Here is a 20,480-nt window from a genome sequence, read left to right as displayed (position 1 = left end):
ACAAATAACCCAAATTCTTTAGTATAATTTGGTGTGCCCAATACTGGAGCGGAACACAAAGCAGTTTTGAGCATATAAAAAGCATCTTGGCAAGCTGCATTCCATCTGAGAGGTGACACTACATCTTTTTTCATTATTGCAAAAAAAAAAAAGGCTTAGTAAAAATTGAAAAATTCGGAATCCATTGCCTGCAATAGGATGTCATACTGATAAAAGTTATGACTTCAGTTTGTGTGTTTGGGACCGCCATGTCAGCCTGTATTCTTTCTGGTGCGAGACGCCTACCCTCCTTCGACAGGAGGTATCCTAAGTAGGCAACCTCCTTTTGACAATATTGGAATTTCTTTAAAGAAGTCTTGTGACTTTTGTTAGCCAAATGTGTTCAGAACAACACAGTGCCCTCCTTGAATGATTCTTCAGAATTTACAGCAATAAGTAGGTTGTCAATCTACTGTATAAATATGCAAGATGAAGGTAATTCTAGATTATCAAGTTGTTCATTAAGGGCTCTACTATAAATGCTGGGGCTTTTAGTGTATCATTGTAGTGTTCTAGTGAAGGTAAATGACAATACCCCAAGAGTAAAGGCGAACAAGTACCTACTGTCAGCTTGTATTGGTATGCTGAAGAACGCGTTATTTAAATCCACTACAGAAAAATGAGTGTCCTAGGCAGGAATCAAAGTCAAAATAGTTGTAATGTCAGGCACAATGGGAAATTCGGGGACAAACAATTTTATTGATAGCCCGTAAATCAATTACAAAGCGGTAAGGCAAGGTGTTGTCACGCTTCTTGTATACAGGAAGTGTGGGACTGTTACAACTGCACCCCAAAATCTGTTCAATGACACCTAGATGTACAAGATCTGAAATATTCACTTTTGGTGCAGCTTCTCCATCCACTGAAACCTTGTATTGGGGTATGCAAGCTAATGTGACATTTGGCTTTAACTGGATGCGTACTGGTTCAGCACTGAGTCTTCACATGTCATTATCGCTCAGGGCCCATAAATGAATGGTTCCACTTTGCAATTCACTGGTTAGTGAGAGTGCCAACAATTGAGATGTAGGAGCATGTTGGGGTGTAATAGTCAAATATACACCATCGGGTGAGCAGTAAATAACAGCATGTAATCTTTTCAATAAATTCAATCCTAACATGTTTCACCAAAGTTAAATGTGAATAGGAAAGGACATGCATCAGTAAATCATCCCAGAGATATAGGTACTGGTTGGGAGACCGAACTTATTACAGTTGTGCCAGCGAACCCTACAGAAACATTCTATTGCCCTGACAGGAGGATGTCTGGAACCGATGATTGATCAATGGAGCATTTTTGCGCACCAGTATCAGCTAAAAAGGTGTGTGGCCTATCCTCAACTTTCATTGTCACGTAGGGCTCTTTTCGATTGACCGCGATAGGGGTGGGTTCCAACCCCTGTTTCAGGCTGTCCTAGCCAAATAATATGTTGTCAGATGCGTAGCCTGCTGAAAAATAATATTGTGAGGGGGTTTTATCAAAAATTTTGGTGGGCTTAGTCATGTGCTGCACGTCTGTATTTGCAGAATTGTTGTTGAACAGCTGGGGCTGGGAAAATTGGCTTCTATTCAGCCCCTGCATGCTTCTATGTCCTCTTCCCTGTCTTGTGTACATACTGTTTTCCTTCTGCTGGAGGATTGGGCACTGTGCCCTCCAATGGCCTTCCTGTTTGCATTAGGTGCACTGGTTTTCATTCAACATCGCATAGTGTTGCACAACCTGTCCCCTGTTTTGGGCATATCCTCCTCTTTGTCCGCTAGCCACTTGCTGTAACAGCACCCAAGTCTTTAAATCCACTTTCTTAATTTCTATCTTTTCCTTCTCATTATTAACTCTGTTCTCATAATAATGAACCATATGTAGTATTTCGGATTGGTGTCTTGGTTTGCCAGGCACTTTCCAAAGCCGTGATTTCAGACTGAATTTCAGGCAAAAGAGCACGTACAAACTTGTCAACAAACAACCTTTTTCACGATTCAGTGGTGAAATCTTGTCTGCTGTAGTCAGCAAATGCCTGCTCACATCTGTTAAAATGCTCTGTTTCCCCCGCAGATTTCCCTTGGATGAAGGCCGTTAAGTTGTCCCATGTTATCCTTTTCTTGGGTACTAAAGTCTTAAGTTTGGTCAGGATGGCATTAGGTAATGCTAGTATTTTCTCTGGCGGTTTCTCGCGCGCTTTTCTCTGTATGTCGGCAGCCAGGAGTTCTGGCCACGTGCGACCAAATACGTTGTTATCATTTATGTTCCCGATTTGTTTCCATAAATCGAAAAGGTAAAATGACTGGAAATAAATCTATGGGCCTCATTACAAGTCTGGCGGTAGCCATGCCAGTAAAACCAGCAGGCTGATGCCAGACTTACAAATTCTTCCAGCCCCTGGCTTGCCGATAATATCAGGGGATTCTAACCCTGCTGGTCCGGGAAGTCAGGCGCTGGAAAAATGGTATTGCCCATTCCCATTGAGTCCCAAAGGACTCAATGGGAATGGGGAACACAGAGGCACCAGCACCGCTCAGTTACAGTCTGCTTATCTTGGTTGCTGTGCACGGCAAGGCCGACCTGCCTGCACAGTGACTCCGGCAGGCAGACTCGTAGTGTGCCGGTCCGGTAACAACAGTGCCGGTAGACTTACCGGCACCGTTGTTACCGGACCGGCACACTCGTAATGAGACCGTATGTCTTTTAAAGTAAATACTAAAGAAGCCAAAACGGAATGTACTTCCTTATAGAATTCTCTGGGGTTCTTTCTGATGTCTGCGATAGATAGCTTAATGGTGTCAACTTCTTGTCTTGAAAAGGGGACATATACAAATTGTTCAATGTAGTGTGCATCAAATGTTCTAGTAGGTACAACAACGTTGGCTGGTTCCTCTTTCTGTAGTATGAGTGTCGGGGGCACCTCTTTCATGGGCATCTCAGTGGTGAGTTTTCGAGTCTATTGTTCAGGAGTAAATTTAAGTCGAGGGACAGGTAAGTGGGCGGAGTGTCATTGGTGTAGGTGCGCTTATGTATTTTCATAACATTTGCTGTACAACACAATTTCCTTTTGAGGTATTTGTCTTGCAGGTATTGAGCCATTATCTGTAATACCTGTTTCTGAATGGATGGGGAGTAGTGCATGAAGGTGACAGGAATCTCTATAGGGGATTGCAGGCATTAGAAATCCATCTAAGAGCATCTTTACTGATGACGTAGATTTCCTCAGTGATTGTACAGAGGTTGGGGAGGGTACTCTTTTGCATATATATTGCATTCATTGTGGGCGAGATATCCCCAAAGCAGCTAATCTTGCTATATTTAAGTCATCCATTTCCTGCTTGTGAGTGAACAGGTCAGATATGTTGCTGGCAGACCTCCTCTAGTGTATTGCGGGTGCATGCTAAATAGTTCAAATCTTGTAGCTTTCAGGGTACCACGGTATCAGTGAATTCACTCCAAAGTATCTTTCCCATGTGTCCCAACAAATATTTTCGTTCCAAAGCCCCGCCCACTGACTACTGAGGGAACGGATATATTGTAATAGATGAGTGCTGGATTTGGAAGTGGCAGGGGAGCTAGGTGACATACTCTTAAATAACTCCTGTGTGGGAGGTGCACCAGGCCAAGAGTCAGTGTCGGGCACAGGTGTTGTTGGTCGAGGTGGCGGTGGTGGTGGTGGTGGCGGTACATACGGAGCAGGTGCAGTGGAAGGTTCTCGTCTTTTACTCAATAATGCATCTATTAACTGATCAGATGTATGCAAGTCTTTGGATGGGTATATTTTGCATATGTCCAACTGAAGGTGTCTGTATACCTCCCGAATACACTCTTCCTGTTTCTTTTGGTCATGTACTAAAGCCTTTTCTGCTTGAGTCATGTGTCTGAAAGCTTGCTTTTCCCTACTTTTGGTGCATTGGGGGACTTCTTTGCACCAATCCCGAACCACATAAAAAACAGCAGGCCTTGCCTTTTTCTGCAATAAAACTGACTCCAAATGCTGTATCCTTGCAAATTAAAATGAACCATTTTCTGGCCGCTGTAAATTAGGTACATGCCGGTCTGGCGGTGTCAAAGACTGTTAAAAACAATTGCGCCTAACCTATTTTTAATATACATATCATAAGCGGGGGAACCATCAGGTGTGGCACGCTTACCATATTCTAAACCAGTGGGTCATTTTCTACTGCAACAAAGTGCTGCCCAACAAATGTGCATTTTACTAAAACCAGACATTTTTACTCAAAACGGTATCTCACCTGTCAAAATATTTTGCTAAATATGTTTATCCAACCAGCTCGATACAGACCCACCTGATTTCAATCAAAATCAAATATCCACCATCAAAGGAAATCCGTGGCTGGTGGTCTTCAAAAGAGCGAAACACAGTTGCAGCTACGGTTCAGGACCCTTGTTGGGATGATCACTGGGGGAAGGGGTTGACGCGGATCATGAATAGCAGCTGCGAGAAACTTTTTCTCAGATTTGCAGGGATCCCCAGTACTCAGTGGTCCCAACGCTCGGTCACTCCGTCTTCGAAATGTGAGGATCATCCTCAAAAGGGCCCCACATTCCGGGTGCCAATTGGAAGACCAAAAAGAGGTAACTGCAAATAAAATAAAGATCATCAGACACGGAGAAAAAGTACAACCGACATTCTTTTATTCGCTTAAGCGGACCCAGGCTCAACCACAACCATAGTCGCAGTGAAGTGAGCAATTTACAGAAAGGAAACCTTGGGCCTCATTACGAGTCTGGCGGTGGACGGGTCCGGGCGGTGGATGGATCATCCTTGAAAGGGCCCCACATTCCAGACGCCAATTGTAAGACCAAAAACTGGTAACTGCAAATAAAATAAAGATCATCAGACACGGACGAAAAGTACGAACAACAGTCTTTTATTCGCTTAAGCAAACCCAGGTTCAACCACTACCATAGTCGCAGTGAAGTGAGAAATTTATAGAAAGGAAAACTTGGGCCTCATTACGGGTCTGGCGGTTGCCGCTTGACCCGTAATACTTTACCAGCACCTGACTTCCCGGTGCCACTGTCTCATTACGAGTCCAGCGGCTCAGGAATCAGGCGCCGGCAAATTGTAAGTCCCCATTCCCATAGAGTCCCATAGAGTCCTATTAGCAACGGTGCCAGTACTTCCATGAACAGTCTGCCTATCGTGGCTGCGGCGCCTGCGAGGGTCAGACCTGTCGGGCACAGCGGCCACAGAAGGCAGACTCAGTGTTTGTCGATCCGGAAACAAGGGTGCCAGTGAGCTTACCAGAACCCTTGTTTCCGGACCGGCAAACTCATAATGAAGCCCCTTGTCTTTTACACATATTAGCTTGTTGAGGTTGTCATTTACCAGACAGTTTATGGCTTCCTGCTACGTATAGATTTTCGGAGAAAGCATACACTTGTCAGCGGTTCTGTGCTTACAGACCGTAACCTTACAAAATAACTGACCATTCACAAAGTGAAGAGTCAGTCCCACTGCCCTTATCTTTGTTTGCACGACCGAAGGTTACTCTGCATCTGCAGTTTTAGAATAGCCCTTTCCTGGTATGTACAGAATGTCTCCTGTGTCATCAATCATTAGCACATACATTGTGAGACCCACACAATTAGCATCTACAGATGGGAAGGCATTCTTCACATCTCATCTTATTTGCACCCGGCTGTTTAAGGCCCAAGGCCAAGGCTGAACAAACACTGAGCTAACCATTCTTTGCAAACAACATGTATTTCTGTAAAGCTCAGCATTTTTGTGCCGCAAACATATTTCTTCGAGCTCTAAATAGGCGATCACAAAATGGAGTCTGTTTCTGGACAAAATGGAGGAGCTTGAGGCTCACTTGAATATATGCAATTTAACACCTTAAGGTGCCTGGTCGGCCTGCATCGCTGTCAGATGATGTGCGTGTGGGTTGAAGAAAGGCATGAGCTTGGGGACCAGTGAGGCTTCCAAATGCCCTGATACGTGCAATATGTTGATCATGTGGTGTGCTGTTGAGGGGACATGCCGTGGTACATGGCATGGTGCACTCATGCACGTGTTGTGTGGCCTCAGCTGCAAGGTCTGAGATGTTTGCACATGCAACACAACTCTACTGGAACTAATGTGGTGGTGACTGTGTATTTGCTGGGGACGGTGACATGTGGGTCTGTCGGGAGTGGGGTGTTGGGATGTGAAGTGGGGATTGTGGGAGGGGGTCATAAGGTGTAATGCACAAGTTGATAGATGACCCAGTTGCAGGTCCACCATGGGAATGGGGGCTTGTGGTAGGTCTGGCAGGGACAAGGAAGATCCATGCCCTCGCCATTCAATGCGAGGGTGGCCATGTGTGGGTGCAGGTGAGGGCTGCCATTGTGGTGGTGGTAGTTGTGGCACGGCAGGCACACATGCAGTACGTGGTGACAGGGTACCTTGTGTCTGTGCGGCATGCATGTTCACTTGGCTGTACAGGGTGCCGGTGGGATGCTCATCATGAATTTCAGGCATGGATCATAGTCAGGAGGCCTGGGTGTATGCCCAAAACAGTGCCATGGGTGTTTATCCTGGTGTGTGAGTGTGCTGGCAGGGTGTGGGTGTGACATAGTGTGCAGGTGACACAGTGATGCGGCCTGTCATGTTGTTGGGTATGTGTCCAGGATGTGGGCTCAGTCATGGGACTTTGTTGCCAACATTTGGACATGTTGGGGAGGGGAGGCTTGGCTACTACTGGGCTTGATTTGGGGGATGGGGACAGTGCAATTTCCATTTAAGTGCTTTAGTTATGGAGCAGTGGTGGTGTGCATTGCCATGGGACAATGTACAGGGCTGCTGTACCGGTTTTGTGTGTATTGATCAGTGCAGACCGGGAAAGTGCTTATGTGCAACCATGTGCATTGTTTCATGTGTGCCTCCACGCCTGGCTGGACTGGGGTTTCACAGTGACTGACATCAGAGGCCACATGGGCTGGTGAAGTCCCCAGACAATTGTGGTTGCAGGCACTGGGAATGTGGTGCGTGTTGGGCACACACTCCATAGTAGCAAGGGGGTGCCTGGCACTCAAGTGTGTTGTTGATATTGGGTTTCATGTATACACTGCCCTCAACAGATGTCCTGGCCTCCGCAGCACCCACTCCTTCAATTCCCTGCATGTGCAGCACACTGCTGTACTTTGCCTCCCAGGGCAAGAGTCGGATTGGGGAGGAGAGTCCACCAACTGTTGCCAAGCACTGTCTGAGGTGTGTAGACAGGAGGTTCCTAACCCTCAGTCGAACGTCGTCTCATCGCTTGTGGCAGTCCTTCACTGTGCGTGGGTCGTCCCCACTGCAGATACCTTTTGTGCCACTTCCTGCAATATTTCCTTCTTCTGCTGCTGGTTTCTGCGGCGCTGGTCTGTAAAAACCAGCTCCCCAGCATGCTCGCCTATGGTGTTGGTGAGCATGCGCAGCTGTGCCGCTGTTTCCTGGATGACGGTGCCTCCTGCAATGGCCTTTTCCCCGGTGTTACCATGATGCCGGTGTAAACATTTCCGGCATGCCAGAATGTGCGCGGCCAACAAACTGTAATCAGCCATTGATTCCGGTGTTATTGACCCTCTCAAGGCCTGCTTTGGCGCTGGCGTCTCTCGTGCAATCCTGCTCAGCACGGCTTCTCTCCAGCGGGTTCCTCTACAGCCCGATCTGCGTCTGCAAGCTGTGTCCTTCTCTCGAGGACGTTTCTCTCTCTCTGCTGGGCAGTCACCCATTTTATACACATCAGACTTGTTTAATGAGTCCAGGTGCAAGTCCTTCATTTCAGTTTCCTGACCATAGTTAAGCCTATTAGCTGGACATGCCTAGTTATTACAGTGGAACTCCTCTACAGCCCTCTTCCTCGTCTCAGTAACAAAGTGGTGTAAATTAATGGAAGTGTGCATAGCTCCCAGTTGCTTCCTCCTCATTCCAGTCTTAAAGTGAAATGGCTGTGGGACATTTTGGGTGGAAGAAATGGGTAAAGACTGATAATAGTCTACGAAGGCAGGGGGAATACAGGGTTTAGTTTGACAAGGTAAAAGGGGAAACCATGTCTCACCCAAAGATATCCTCTCCCCACTCAAGTTTCCTCCACCCAGGTGATCCTCCCTCTCACATCCACCTCCAGGTCGGGATCCAAGAGTGATGGCCTTTTCCTGGCCACCTGTGAGGATGACCATAGGGGAGAAGAATTGAAGATGCCCTCGGGTTCCTCACAAGACACAAAAGACCCAGCGTGTCATGCTTACTGATGCCTCCTAGGTGCATGGTGAGTGGTAACATCAGGCTCATCAATACTGGGGGTGCTCCAACTTTTTTACTAAATATCCCATGCCTAGGGAACAAGGTTACAACTACCCTTTTTGGGAAAAAACCTGCCCTTATCACTTTAAACACAGCCACGGCTTGTAACATACCGCAAGAGTGCTCGTGTCACAATGAGATTGATGTAGGACATGCTGCAGGAATGCCCCATAATGCAGCCGATCATTCATTGATATCTCACCCTGCACAAATAGCTCGTGGTCCAATACATTGATCTGACTGACACTTATGCTAGTGATGAATTAATGTTAAAAATTCCCCTTTGTTGAGACCAACAGCCATGATCACGAAGAAATGATGGAGTGACTTCCTAGTTGACATAGGGACCATAGATTCTGTAACAAGCAGAAAGAGGGCTTCTGACATTCAGACCCCCATAGTCACAGCTGTTGATGCCACTCCCTTAATCACAGAGGGGCCCTTCATTATTCAGGAACCCCTACACAGCATTTTTGACACTTCACGTGTGTCTACAGCTGCAGCAGAGGTTGGGGAAAAGTCAGACCATGAACCCCTCCTATAGACGTGCGATGGGTTGTCCAGAGTTGAAACAGAGGAAGGGGATGCTCACTCGGAATCACAAGTAGGGGGTCCAGATGTGTACATACCACAGATGCCTGAGGCCTGTAGTGAACAGCAGTGGACTGTGGAGGATATACTCCGCGCCCGGGTACATCGCACGAACCAATAGACCCAATTTGTACAGATAAATAACCTTGGCAACTACTGTATTATAAAAAGAGAAATAGTAAAAACATTTCAGAAGGTTGCAAAACTGCTTGCATGTTTAAAATGTTATGGTCCATTTGTGGACCCGGTCTGCGGTACACGTTGTTTCTTAGACCTCTTGCAGTACACAGACATTAGTAGTAGGCACAGCCATCTGCAAGACCTGTTGATAGATTTAGAAGGTTTCAACAATGACAACCAGTGTTGGCTAGAGAAACACGATGGTTCCTTATACAGAAGCAAAATATTTAAATATAACTGAAGATGAAGGCCTCAGGAGGGACAGCGAACAGCTCCCCAAAGGTCCTAAAAAGGTTATTGGTCCAGAGTCAGATAAACAATTAGAGCCTAGATTTCGAGTCAAACACTTTATTGCAGCTGCCCTTAAAGTGAATGTTAATGCGCAGTAACCACATGGAAAGAGACAGGACTGCTAAAACATGGGCAGACGCACATATAGTAAGTCAAAATGTAGGTTCCAAGTTAAAGAGACGAAGAGCAACATTTAGGAAAAAATCTAAAAAATAACTTCAAGCTTACTAACAGATTTATACTATCTCTACCCGCTATTGCCTCTGTAGCATCATCACCGGGAGCCCAGGAGACAGTAGCCTAACTGGGGCTGAAGAATAGGATGACCATCTTGTATTTTCAGAAAGTGTCAACAGTTTCCAACACGTTAAAGGAATGGTTCACCCAAAAATTTGTATTGGCCAAAAAAGATGGGCAATAATAAAAAAAAATATACTGGCACTTTTTTTTTAAAGTTCCTATGTAAAATTTTGAGCAATTGAAGCTCACAATTTACAAAAGCAAGCACATGGGGGCATCCATGTTGTGAAATGGATGCCCGCCTGTGCTCGCTTTTGCGGCACTAATGAAGGAAAAGCCAGCCAGCTGTAGCAGCTTCAATTGCTCAAATTTTTACATAGGAACTTTAAAAAAAAGTGCCAGTATATTTTTTTTATTATTGCCCATCTTTTTGGGCAATAAAATGTTTTGGGCGAACCATTCCTTTAATAAGTGATGCCGGGCAATCGAAAACTTTGGAGAGTTCTGTTTTTTGTTAATTTAAATAAGATAACCATTTTCTATTATATTAATGCTGTAATGCAAGGTCTCTTAAACAGACTTCTATTGGAAATTTGTTCCAATGATTTTGTACAGCTAGGCTTGAGCGGAGGGAACTCCTCTTTTCATCAAGCGTCATTCTAAAATGCTTTCAGATGCTGATAGCTTTCTCAGCCAAATTCAGGACCTGTTACAGAGTAACATGAAGATCCTTGTTTGCAGAACTCAAGGTCCACAGTCCTGATTGTGAAAGCTAAAGGGGGTGGAGTTTACAGGCATCTAAGCATGCTGATATTTAGCAAGATCATTAGAAATAAACAAAAATTCCTGCTGCGTTTTCTCAGGGAGACAGGTAATTTATATATGACTGCTAGTGTAGCGGGCCTTTTGGAATCCCTGATACCATCAGATGCCCTTTTAGTAGCTTCTGCTAGAACAGCACAGGCTGCGCTAAATATAGAGGGTGATCGATTAGTGTCTTTTGCTGACATTGCAGCTTTTGAAACTTATTTTGATGCCACCATTAAAGTGCTGTATTTCGACCACAAGTCGAGAACATTTGAGAGTGAGAGCCACCGGGGGGCTACAATTGGTGCACATGCTACCTTAGAAGAAACATTTCTATGGCATACTCAATTTAAAAGGTTTGCTTGGCATTAAATATGCCTGTGATGTTTGTAATCATGTTTCTAATAGTAAGAACAGGCATCAGTGTCAAAATTGTTGCACCCATTGCCAATCAAGCAGTAGCAGGGAAAACTCCACAGAAAGAGTTAAGTGTATGAGTTGGAGTATTTTCTGCAGAACCACAGCATACCTAGAAGGACACATTCAGAAGGCGGCCATCAGGGAGGTTATTTGCAAACTCCACTTAGACTGTGGCTGTAGATGATTGTAAATGATGGAAATGTAACATTTGCGATGTAGCAATCATTGATGTAGTGACACACATGTGTTATATAACCTGCATAAAACTTCCTCCAAAAACAGAATCATATAAATCGTCTTTGACATTGAATGGTCTCATGCATCCCCAACTACATTTATCCATGACATGTGAAGACATCAGACAGTAGACACAGACAACTGAGTAATGTTTAGGCTACAAACGTTTATTAAATTCACAATAAGGTTGGGAAAAGGCCTAACTTGCCCTATGCCAATTTGGGATTTCCCTACCTAACTGAAACTAATGGTAGTCTTTGTCAGGATGTCCAAAACCTACACTTGCTCTCACATCTACTTGTTCAAAACGTGTAGGGGTGTCAGTCACAAAATAAAAAGTGTTCAAACAAAAGTTCAGAGCTTCTTCCAGCTCTTGGTCAGGATTTAAGGCAGTTCACTTTCAAATAAAAAGGGGGTTCCCTTCCCAAGCTTTCAGGTCTCAATGTTTCAAAGCAACACAATTCCTTGGAATACTTCCCAGCTTTCCAGGCTTCTGTGTCTTTCACCAATATCAGTTCTTTAAGTTCAAAATACTCAAGCTTCCCTTGACATTTAATCACAAACATTTAGATGAGTTAAGTGGCTTTTCTTTAGTTGGGTGTACTCAGTCTAGGCACAGTTGTCGGACCACACGGTCCAACCATTACAGATCAAGCAACCGACACACCATATGTGCCTCTTTTCCACAGTTACACTGCTACTTCTTCAGCTTAACTGTGTTATTGGACGTATACTCTTGCAGCTTTCTCAATACTTGTTTTGCCACCATTCACTTGTTAGATCATCAAACATTCTGATAGCTTTGCCACTGCTTCAGCTTTCAACATATACAGTTCCTCTTATTCTTATGGCGCTTGCCAATGCTTGTTTTCCTCAGTTCACACAATTCACAGTTCATTATATTCTGTATGGTACTTGCCAATGCTGGTTTTCTTCAGTTTACACAATTCACAGTTCCTTTGTATCAGGTAACATTATCCACTGTTTTGCTCCAAGAGGCATTCAATTATTGTTACTTTCTCTCAGTTCGGGATTCAAAACTTCACATCAGTCACATCACATTAAGCAACCTCAAATTCCCAGTTTACTCTCCTGCTGGGAATTTGCACCCTGTTCACAGGCTTATTCACACTTTCACAGTTCACTGCTTTTCTGGCCCTTCTTGTCAATTTCATTGCAATTCGGTATTCACAATATTGGTACATTCATTTCTTTGAGCCATCAGGTTAGTGTAGTTATCAATCATCTGTAATTTAAGTTGGACCAGCATTTTTATTGCTTACACTGCCCTTCGCTCACTCGCAAGCGATCCGACCTGCATAAACCATGCAGGTTCACACCACAGCGTTCCAGAGTCATTCATCCTCCTCTGACTCACTGAGTACGCTGTCTCTGTGTGCTGCTCTTTGCTTCGGCAGGCTCTCTGCAGCTGTTGCTGCTCCCCCCCTGGCACGCCTCTCTTCCAGGGTCTCCTACTGCCTCAGGTTACTGGAACAGTCCTCCTGACTCCAGGAGGTCGGCAAACCAATCCTGAAACAGTAGACCTTCCGAATATGCCAGCCACAATCTGCTTCTGCTGCAGCGACACTTCAGCTCTTTTGTGCTTTGGATCCTTTTCTCCCTATCTTCACCTCTGTCTTCTCCTACAAGCGTTTCACATGTGATCTCATTAGCCTTATCTGAGCGGGCCATTTATACCACCCCTTTGGCCTCAGGTGCAGGCAATATTCTTTAACTGCATAACGGTCTTGGTACTGAGCATCCCTCATCCTTGTCCCAGTACCAGAGTGGTGTTTCTGTATGTCTGAGTTAATAAAGGAAGGATGTATGTTTCTATGTTGCCTCTTCCTCGTCTCAGTACCAGATTGGTGTGTATTGGGAGATGGGTTTCTAACCAAATAGAGAAGGGATTGACAATACCCCTTAAACGCCTGGGGGACATTTGACACTTTATCAAAGGGAAATGGGGTACACTGTGTCTCACCCAAGGGTCCCTCCTCCCCACTCCACCCAAGTGATCCTCCCTTGCATATGCACCCCCAGGGTCAGGATCTGAAAGCAACAGCCTTTTCCTGGCCACCTGGGAGGAGGATATATTGGAGAAAGAAGTGAGGACACCTTGAGATTCCTCACAGACATCTGTCAACAACTCTTCTTGGGAGTTTAAAAGAGAAAGTTGCATAACCAATTTCATCAGCACCTTGATAAACACCCCTTCTCAGGGTTACACTTTACTAGCGCACGATTCTAAAGGCTATGATGGGTAGTTTATCATGAACCAGCTGAATAAGGAAAACACTGAGATATCCCCTTTAACACAGGGCTTTAAGATCATGATGTTGACAGTGGTGCCTTTAAAAATCAGGTTTATTAATTCTCTAAACTTTCTGCCTCTGTGCTTGATCAACCTACCAGAGGTTCAAGGCTTTCAAGAAGCCAGGGGTACATCCCCCATATTTTCTAACACCATGCATATCCAGACTTACACAGGAGCAATGCCCGCTAAACATTTTTATGGCATGGGCGTTATGATGCCTGATGTAAAATCAGATTTCCTCGAATGGTACTCAGTCAACATCAGTAATGTATTTGACATTCAAAGGGAGCTACGTTCGTATGGTCAACAGGACGTTCACATGTTAAGCAGACTTGCACCCTCTTTAGGAACGGTATAAAAGAGATTACTTTACACAAAGGCTTTGCAACAAACCGTGACGCCCTAGAGGACATGGCTTTTGAGGTAATCTAGACCCCTTTCATCTTTGTGTGTGGCTATACACTGGTAAATGTTTTTAAAACCTGAGACTATCGCCTTAATGCCTATGGATCTCTACCACAGTACTCAAAAATGTTATTCCATCCTGTCCATACAGTGGCTAATGTATGTAGCAGAACATGAGGGTATTGTCATGCAACGCCATTACAGGGTGTCTGCGAGCATAAGGTGGTCCTGTATTATTTAGATGGGTACGCTGTAATTCACGGGGTACTCATTGTCTTTGAGTTCAATGGCTGCTTTTTTCACGGTTGCCCCCAATGCTACCCTGAAAATGATTAAAACCCAATAATAAAAACAACTCACAGGCACCTGTACTGTAGAACTATGACAAAGCATAATTCTCTGGAAGACCTTGGAATGACAGTACACACATTGTGGGAAACTGAGTGGGTGTTGTGGCGGGTCAGAAGAAGAACACAGACTCCGATTTTCCACCTCACTGATGATATGTATTAAATGAAAGGTGAAAACTCCTGTCTTTCCCTATGCTAAGGATTTTCCCTCCCTAAAAAAATGAACTAAGCTGCTTGTCATTCGTCAATGAGTATCCAAATCAAGATCACTACAGTGTCCAAACTAACCTATCCTAACCCTAAAACTAAAACTATTAGAACAACAATAACACGGGAGAATGCCTGCCTTCTCCTGTGAGCTAGTTCTTTGTCAAGTTCCCTTCAGTAAAGTATCCTTGGGTAGTTCTTGGTAACTACTTTGATTAAGTCACACAGTTCTGATGCTGGGTTCTTCAAGGTTTCATCTGTCTCTTTCAATTGATTACTCTTTCTTTCCTTCTTGTTCTCTTCTTGCCTGTGTCTGCCCCTTTCCTTTTATGGGATACATGTATTCATTTTTTCACTCCGATTTAAGGTTCTCCCATTATTCAATGTCAACTATTTTTCTTGACTGGGATGTGTTTGAGTGTTCCAGTATTGATTATCTTGTCCTTCATTCACTCTTAATACTTTGTCTCGACTGGGACGAGTAGAAGATTTCCATTAATAAACTTTGCTCCCCCTCCCGGGTCTCACTCTTTCCCTGTTATCTGGATTGTTCAGGGATAACGTAATCGGGATTTCTAATTGGCTGGGACCCTCTCTTTTGCTTCTTAGGTTGGCTTCTCATAACATCTGTTGTCTCACATATGGTTTCTCCATCCTTTCTTCGGTTGGTCTGGTTTGGGTTAAATCAAAGGAAGCGGTATCAGCGTTGATCACGGACCCAGTGGTCCATCTCAACTTGCTAGTGGTCATACCACCACTTATCTCTCGCTCTGGATCAGGACGCCTTGCGGCCATCTTGGTTTCTCGCATCTCTCGCGTCTCCTCTGCTTTCCAATGTCATGTGTAGGAAGCCACACTTGGGCTTCTCTTTGGCATAGGAAGCTGCACGTCCAGGTTTCGTTTCCAGCAGCGTACCTTGAGCAGATTCGAAACTCACAGGGTCTTTCTCTCATAATGTCTCCACCTCTATCCTTTATTACACTGTCGTGGGACTTCCCTGGCACAATGTCATAGTCCTTCCTCTCTGTTTGGATCAAGCTCTTTATTCTTCCAGAGGTTTTCTTCGACTGCAATATACATTTTACTTCATAGGCACAATTAGAGCGGTTTGATGACAACATATTTTGGTTTGTTCTGCATATCTTTCTTCACTGGATGTTTTTGAAGGTAGGTTAGTGGTATGTTGCTTAGTGAGTTCCTCATCCGAACAGGAGTCATTGTTCCTAGAGGGAGAGTCTGTACCAGTGAGGTCCCGCTTGCCCCTACCCCTAATGTGGGTATTGCAGAGCGGGCTAACCACCCTGGCCTCACAGGAAAAGGCTCCCCACTGGGGAATAGTGAAAGATTTCTGTGCTTCGTCACAGTGTCCATGCTAAAATGTGACATCACGTTGTAACAGTGCATCGAGCAACATCCTTTTCCGCAGCCTCTGGAGTGGTGAGATGCCTTGTACGGGGGCTACACTAAAATGGTGAAATTGCACCACCATCTGCTGGTGATGAAAAAATACCTTGCTATTACTTCACAAGCCTCTATCCATTTGTGAACAAAACAAATTGGTACCAGGTAGGCCACTCTCAATTTATCTACAAGAATTTTAAAGATGTTGATTAGTACTTTGGTCTAGAGAAATGCTGCGTGTTTCTACCGAGACAGCTTTACTACGCGGTTCTACCAGTGCAAGCGGATAGAAATTACCTTTTCCATTGTGTCATACCTGTAGCAGGAGTAAGGTAACAGGTAATTGTGGACATACAGATGATGAGAGTGCTCTCAGCGGTACATGGTAAACTGAGCTATGAAAAAGGTATCACATTGATAAGGTTGATGAAATCTGCCATTTTGAGAAAATCTCTTTTTTTAACTGTTTTGTCAGTATATCAAGGTGCACATTTGTTACAAACAGGAAGCCTCTGGGTACCCTGATTGGTGAGATGACACCACAAAATCTCTGTACATTCAAAGATACTATGAAAAACACACCCGGAAAAATAGCATGGAACCCCGCCAGGCATATGCTAGCTAAAATGTGTGTTAATTCTCTCTGGGGAAAATGTGCACAAAGAACTAACTTACAAAACACATCCATTATTATTGAACCCGATGTGCGGTACAAATACCTTATGATATGGCCTTTGATGTGTATATCATAGACAATGAGACAGTGTGTGTGTGTTAGAAATATTCTAAATAAATACCCACAACATTGACTAAAATCCACATATTAATTGCATGTTTTACAACCGTCTACTCATTCCTCGGGCTGTACAATGTTATGTATCAACTGCAGGACAGGTGGCTATATCACAATACTGACTGGGATTTTTGTGGCCGCCGAGGGTGACTTTATGCCCTGTTTAGAAGACTATCCTGGTGAGTTAATGAGTGACTTGCCCTCCTCCAGTTAGCACATTGTTGAATTTGTCTCGGCAGGTTCAAAGACCTATGCCTATTGCACTTCTATGCGTGAGACATGTATGAAGGTTAAAGGGTTTACTTTAAATGTCTGTGAAGCATTCAGATAAAGTTTGACAGCTTAAAACCGATGGTCGGCGAATATGCGGAACCTGGGACCCCGGGACTTGCAAACTCCATAACTATTGAAAAACCTAACATCGTCACAGTTAAGAAACAGTGGCACATAACAACACAACTCTCACACAAGACTCTATGTGATGTATTTGATAAAAGTGTTTTATACCCGGCCATAAAATGCTCCCTTATGTTGTCAGTATCAGCCCACTCTTCACTCTCTTAACATGGACTGTTGTTTCCAGCACCCATTCTCATGCATTCTCGGGGAGCATCTAACTGCGGAAAAAAATATGTTATCAAAAATATATTAGAAAATGCGGTGAGCACGCTGTCACAATAGACGCCAGCATTGTCTGGATATACTTGTGTTGGCAAAAAATGTGTAGGAATCTTTGAGGAAGATAAAGTTTACGTCTCCCACATTTAATGATGACCGTCCTTTCGCCGTGACCTTGAGAACCTAGTGATAGTAGATTACCTCATGGTTGAGGCCTGCGATAACTCTGAGATTGAGAAGGTGTTCACACAATATGTACACCATAGAAACATGTACCAGCTCTACGTCATAACACGTATTCCAGAAGGGCCGTTGCTCTACATCTATGTACCTTAATGCCTCCTACATTTTATTATGTAAAAATACCTGTATTAAATTACAGATGAATGAATTGGGTAGACAAATGTACCCTTCTAAACTTCAATTCCTTCTAGAACCCTTTGAGAATGCCACCAAAATGCCCTATGATTATCTTTTAGTTGATTTAAAAGCCAACACTCGATAGGATTATAGGCTGCGTACAGGGCTTTACCCTCCTGACATTCCGGCAATGTACATTTTAGAGAAGCAGGGGGCTGGTTATAAAAATCCACACATATGCACACAAACCCCTTATTCCCGAGTGATGCCTGCCTTTCACTAACATGTCGGTACGTTTTCTCTGCGCAGCCTCAGATGATTTGGTGAATGCCATTGCAGAGTTCTCCCTCAATGTCCTAAAGGCAATGTGCCATAATCCCCCAAACACTTGCAGACTTTGAAAAGGCAAATAGCCGTCATTAAGAAGCTCAGTAATAATCAATTTAAAATCTAAAAAGAAATTGGTAAAACAGTCGGGGGCTTTAAACAATGCCTGTTGGCCATAGCTATTCCACTAATCACAGACCTTTTTCTTTCTCAACATGATGTTTTTATTTAACTGTCACAGCATTACACGACAGGCAAGAGACATAACACCACATATATCATTTCATGGCTCCCACATGAGCCCATACCTTTAAAACTCCTTCATAAATATGCACATCATGCAGTGAGATCCCAGCGTCCCTGTGTGCTCCTTTTCCCTGCACTACCCTCCAGCGTCTATCCGTATACTTTATCCCTCTCTGGTCAAGAACAACACAACAGAGAAAATCTTCTGATCAGGGCAGGTTCACTGTCACCAGTGGCACTTTGTCAGAATATTCTATAAATGTCATCCATACATTTCTGTATCTCTCATATTTCCCCTTGCTTAAAGCCATAATCTTCTCCACTATTAAGATATCCCAGATCTTCATCCACCACATCTGCATAATTGGGCCTTCTGGAATTTTCCAGTTACGAGGAATAGTGATCTTTGCCACTACCAGGAGGTGTACCATTAGGACATCTAAATATTCAGTCACAGAAAGAACCCCTTCCCCCGTATCTCACAGTAATATTACTCGAGAATACCTGTGATTTCTTTTATTTGCACCAAAACCACCTTCCGAAAACGTTGCACCTTATCACATGTCCACAAGATATGTATCAAGGAGCCTTCCTCAGCACACCCTCTCCACCAAATGGGGGAGTATGTCCCATTCATCTTATGTAGCCTCTGCGGAGTCAAATACTACTGGTAGCAAATATTCCCCAAACATTCTTTGTCAGACTCCTATCTAGATGCTCTGTGAGTGCAAGCCCAAATCATATAGCAGGCATCACTGTCTATCTTCACACCCAGGTGCTGCTCCCATTTGACCATATAGCGTAGATGTTCCCAGGGTCGGACTGGGACAAGAAATAGGCCCGGACAACAAAAAAAAAGTGGCCCACCCCTCGCCTCAAAAAAGTGGCCCACCCCTCGAAAAAGTGGCCCACCCCTCGCCTCAAAAAAAGTTGCCCTCAAACCATCATCCGTGAATCACGTCAATTCATGACTTTTACAGAAAATGCTACATATTGAGGTCCACAGCTCCGAGGCACAGGAGTGGCATGAACCAACCACCCCCACTGCGGTTTTGGGACCTGCTGCAAGTCAATGCTTATACAGGGCTCCGCAACCCCAGCAGGGAAGGAGGGTGGGGGTGACGATGGTTGGATAGATGGGGAGGTGGGTAGGGAAACCGGAATGAGGTTTAGGGAGAGGTCAGAAAATGCTACGTATGGAGGCTTCATGTGTCTGTTACATTACAACACAACTCATAAAATAACATTACTTTGCATACAGTTCTGTGGGCTTGTATGAATTTGTTGCCCTGGTGTAATGGATGTGCCAGTGGTTTTTGCTCTTGGCACCCTATTTTAATTGTGTGCCCCAACAATTCACGTCCAATCACACTCTTCGAAGAACAACTACTGCATCTCACAGAGTAACATCAGACCCCTCCCTCCAGACAGCGCCTCTACAGCCAACTTACACATCACCGCCTATCCCTGGCCCCTTTCGGGATACCAATGCCCCTATGCCCTCGACAAAGACACTGTGGGGTGCTTCCGAACTGCCCACAGTCAGCAACAAAGGCTAGCTATCAACCGGGGTCAGACTGGGCCATGCAATTGTCTCAGGCACCAAAGAAAAAGTGTCCCGCACTTGCAAATGGCTTTTCATTCCTTTTGTGATACTGTTTGAATAGTACCCGGGGGGAGCTTTTTTGATAAAGTGACATGCAAATTGTATATTTTAAAGAATATTTATTCAGCAACACTGGTCAAAACTACTAGTCGCAGTGTGAATTAACTCATCAAACTGGCCCACATGGGCCAATAAGGGTCCCACTTTGGCCAAAAAAAGGTCCCACACCAGCATTTTGTGTTTTTGGTTGGCCCTGGGCCTATTGTCCTACAGGCCAGTCCGAGGCTGCTCCCAGCTCAACTGACTTTTCAGTACTGACACTTTTTCTCTCATCTTTTCCCCCAGTTGCAACCCCTCCCCACAGAAAAAAAGTCATGTTTTACCATGGGCAGGTGAAGTGACCAGTGTGTATGTACTCTCGGCTTTACTACACAATATGTTTTGAGAAAAGTTCACAAAAGACACGCACCACAGTAAATGATGACCAAAGAAAGTGTTAGTTATTAGCAGTAATTAGTGATTGCCAATGATTCCATGTATCTGTATTCATCGAAGCATTTTTCCGAGGCATCACATTAAATATTCTGAAACATGCTCTCAGAGCATGTTTCAGAATATTTAATCTGACGCCTCGGACTCTGCATGAAAGTTGCACAAAAAGTTAAATTTTAAAAACACATACCAGTTAAGATGCACACAAACCCGTTGCTCGCAAACATTGTCAGACAGTTAAGAATTTAAAGAGTGCAACAAGCGGAGAAAGGCT

Source organism: Ambystoma mexicanum, chromosome 7p (genome assembly GCF_040938575.1).
Source record: "Ambystoma mexicanum isolate Mex_15411 chromosome 7p, UKY_AmexF1_1, whole genome shotgun sequence".
Classification (NCBI taxonomy): Eukaryota; Metazoa; Chordata; class Amphibia; order Caudata; family Ambystomatidae; genus Ambystoma; species Ambystoma mexicanum.
Note: the sequence above shows the minus strand (reverse complement) of the source record.